The sequence below is a fragment of the Opisthocomus hoazin genome, chromosome 5, assembly GCF_030867145.1.
Source record: "Opisthocomus hoazin isolate bOpiHoa1 chromosome 5, bOpiHoa1.hap1, whole genome shotgun sequence".
NCBI lineage: Eukaryota > Metazoa > Chordata > Aves > Opisthocomiformes > Opisthocomidae > Opisthocomus > Opisthocomus hoazin.
In genome coordinates this window covers 31,029,168-31,033,573 of record NC_134418.1, presented here as the reverse complement: position 1 = coordinate 31,033,573, position 4,406 = coordinate 31,029,168, and positions in this window count along the sequence as shown.

Below are 4,406 nucleotides of genomic sequence, written 5' to 3'. Positions count from 1 at the left end.
GACTACATATGCCCCCAGCCGCTTCTTCACCACACCGAGCTGTCCCAACTCCCCGCTTGCCTTCCAAACCCTCTGCCCCCTGCCCTGACTGGCCCAGGAGATCCAACCAGACTACCCCCAGCATCCTTGCATCCTTGCTGAACACAGGGGGAGGCCCAAAGAGTTTCCAGGTGTGATCTCCCCAGTGCTGAGCAGAGAGCCAAAAGCTTCCCTTGCTCTGCTGGCCCTTGCCGGAGTGGTGCAGGCTGCCTTTGCCTCATTCAGGAAGAGAGCAGCTACAGCCACACAATACCCAGCACGACAGAGAAGCTGCCCTCCTGCCAAGAGCCCTGCTGCGTCCAGACAAGCCCCCTCTTCTGGGAAACTGGCACTCTTCCTTATCTGCTTTATGGGGATAAGTCCAGAGAGCCTGCGCAGAACTGACAAGACAGACACGGTTAGGAACACACCTACGGAGCCAGAACAACTGACCCAGAAGCAGCGCAGAGGCCGACCCTCTCTCCCCTGGGATGAGACCGAGGTCCAAACTCCCTGTCCTTCTGCATTAGGACAAAATGCTGGGCCAGGGTCCCAGCGGGTGCGGTGCTGCCTTTTGCAAGCATGCCTAGCACCAGGCTGGGCAGCACTGTAGCAATGCCAGCTACCCGAGGTGGCCGGGAATGCTGTTTTCGGGCTGATCCCTCTCTTGCTGACAACTCAGTGGTGGGCCCTGACGATCCAGCCATATCCCTGACTTTGCCAGCAGCAGAAAGCCTATACCAGCAGACTGGGGTCCAAGCTCTCCTCTCCCTGATGGTCGTTAGCAGTTAGCCTTGCTGGTCTTAACCAGCCAACAGTAAGCACTCAACCCTACTGGACAACCTTCCCCAGATGCAGTAGCTGCCAGAGGTCCCCGAGGCAGTAACACACAAAGGAATTTGGGCCTGGTACATTAGCAGCGACCGGAAAGCAAGCAACAAAGCTGGAAATAATGAGATGTCAGTGCCATAGTTGCTTCTAGTCATCTGCAAATGCAGCCCCTCCTCATCAGCAGGTACCGCGAGCCCAGCTCTCCCTCGTGGCCCTGCAACGCCTGCCCCTGCTCATGTGAAGTGACAGCCCTCGCTGGCTACATCCACGTGCGTGGTCTTTATACCGTTTGTCAGGGCTCCCTTGCCTCTCTCTCCTCTGCTCTCTAAAAGCCTTGAATGATCATGATGAATTATAGATCAGCTCTGGTACACACCGCCTTATGTCAGTTTTCTCATTCAACCATGCAAAATCCTGCTGTTTTCCATCCCCTTCCAGAATGATCATTGTAATGGAGGAGGAGGTGGAATAACTCTTCAGTCAGAGCAACTTTTAGGAGAGAAGCCAGCAGAGCTCCATGTTTTGAGGTGTGACACCCCTGGGCTATTCAACTTGTACCTTAAAAAAACAACAGTGCTTTTATTTTGAGGGTGAGGAGGAACAGGCGAAATAAAAGGTCTGGTTCACATATATAGACACAAAGAAGTCCTAATGAGCTCATCCTGAAGGACCAGCACAGCCCCTGATCCCCACAGGCAGGTATGCTGACATTGCTAACAGATGCTCTACGAGGACACCTTCTCAGAAGCAAATCCCAGACCAGCAACACCTGGCTAGAGAGGAAGAGCTATCGGCCATGCGACCCGGCTTACCCCACCGGCTCCCTCCTCCTCCAGTTTCATCACAGGGGAACTGGCACACCTCCCTCCCAACAGGACGAACTAGTGTAATATCGAGGGGGAAACCGAGGACTGAGGGCACATCTCTGGCTGCTTGCAGACCTCAGAAGAGCTGTGTTCTCTTGGGAATAGCTCCAGCTACTGCTGCAGATACTGTCCTCGAAGCCATAGGCTCAAGACACAATCATGCAAGTGAAAGAATGATGTAGACAGCCAAGATGTATCTCGAAGAGCTACCATCGAGAAAGAGTGTCCTCCTTTCCCCCAGGGCCCTGTCTGTATGTCCATCAGCATCACAGGGGGTGGGAGCTGAGTGCCTCTGCTCCTGGCTGTTATTGCAGGGGGAGAAGAGAAGGATGCTGTAGCAGAAAAACTGCTCATCAGCGCATGCATCCCTCCATTGCCCCAGAGGGTTAGAAAAGCTCAAACGACAGCGCCGCCAGGATCGACACACCGAATCCTGGAGCTGAGGGAACAGCATCCTTGCTGGACATGACATGCATCACCTGAGGAGCCTCAGCAGAGTGGAAGAGGCAAGTCCTCACCCGGCAGGGACAGGTGAAGACTGCACTGAGATGGGTTTGTGAAAAAGCCTTCCTGAAATGCATAGACAAAGGTGCCTGCCATCGACTAGATCATCACTGTAGGTCCCATGTCCCCTTATCTTCCTGGTTAGCAGCAGACGCTTCCAGGGAAGGAAGAGAAAAATGGAGTAACAGGCCCGTGGCCCCCAGGAGAGAACACAATGCCTCTCTGCAGCCCTTCGCACTGCCAGACTGAGGGAAGAAGGGTTTTGCCAAAGAAAGCCAGCTGAAGGCACGATGGTTTTGGCCACTGGGAGAACCATCTCGCCAGACACAGAATACATGAGAATACCCTGGAGGGAAGATGAAGTAGGTTTAAGGTTTTAACAGCTGTGAACTCTTACGCTGCACTTCATTGAAAAGCCCGATTTGGACATTACGCTGTGAAGAGACTGAAGCGGGCTGGAGTGGTACTAAAATGCTTTCAGCAAACAGACTCCCTGTTGATACAGTCTGAGATGTTTTCAAGCTGCACTGTTTGATTTTTAAGAGGTCTTGGAAGAAACCCGAAAGGACCACTGGGAGCATCTTCGACAGAGGAACAAAACCCAACTCCTGAAACCCACACCCACACAAAAGAGAGGAGCTCATGTTTTCTTCACAATTGCTTGTCTATATTCTGTGCCACCTCTAACGGGCCAATGTGAGCTTCCTTTCAGGGATTTTTGAGACTGTACCCTAACAAGCTGTAAAACTTCTTATGCCCTCTCTGCTAGTAGAGCAGAGGAAAAGACTTCTTCCAGTGAGATAAAGCATCTAATCCAGTCTTTCCAACCAGACATCAACTGGACCATTTTGTTCCTTTGAACACTGGAGCCTGACAATGCCACCAAAGCACACAGAGCTGGCAGTCAATCTTCCTTTCCTGCTCTCCTATATTTTGACCTAACACATTTTTAATCTTTGAAAGTAGCTGGAGGTATTTTCTTTAGACTTCTCTATTATCTTAATCACTTGAGCAGAGAAACAAAACAGGTAGCCTACCTTACAGTCTGCTTTGCAAGCCTTGGTTCACAGAGAAAGGGTAATGCTATGTAAGGCGGTTGGGAAGTATCCCCACAAAAAACCCCTAAAGTATGAAACGCAACTAAGAGCTCACTAAGAGTGCTGCTTTTGTCCAAGCACCACCACAAAAAAATCACTGCTCAAAAATGCAGCGGATGGAAGGGAACTCTTTTTTTTATTTGACTGAAGATGACAGAAGAGAGGTGAAGAGTTTTGCAAGTGTACCACGGGTGCTTTAAAGCAGAGCTGTAATGGAAAACTAAAAAGCTCCAGGAGGAATTGCTTGTGCTGACCTGGAAGATACCGAAAAAAACCCCAAACAATTTCAAAACCAGCTGAAGCAGCATGCTTTTTTATATACATATATATCAAGCATGGAAAAAAAAAAAATAATAGAAGAAACCTCCTACTGGCATTTAAACTCTTTAAACAGGGCTGACATGTACAATGCTGGAAGTATTGTCTGTTTCTCAAAAGAGCACTCTTTAAAATCAGGTGTAGTACACAGAAGGATAAATGCTACACTTACAGAAGTGTATTTCTCCTCCTGCACTTCCCCAAGCAGACAAAACTCATTCAGTTCTACAGCCACAAAGCCGCCTTCTTAATCTGTTCGTATGTCCAGATGTGATGGCCTCTGCTTCAACCCCTGATACATCAAGCAAAATAGCAGCTCACGGGCACGCAGCAGCAGTTTACTGTTGGTGGGATATCACAGTCACCTATTTGAGCTTTGATACTAACCCTAGAAGAGCAGAGAAACAGCTCCTCTCCTGCAGTACCGTGAAAACAATATCAGCATTGACTGCCTCTGGTTCAGTACATAAAAATAAGTTATCAAGAGGACATAATTTAGCCACATTCCATGTTAGTCTGTACTGCACAGAACATCAGGCATCTACAGGGAGCTTTCATTTAAGGTGGTTCCTCCCCGCTCCCTAATGAAGAACAATAAAAAGATGACCGTGTTAGCCCAGAAAAATAAGTCATTGAGAAGATAAAAATACAGCAAAGATTCCTTTACCTCCTTGAAAAGGAAAATGCAACAAGCACGAAAGATGCTGATTCTTTAAGGATGCAACACTGGAAATCAGCACTATAAGTTTATTACTTAAAAAAAAAAATTCGC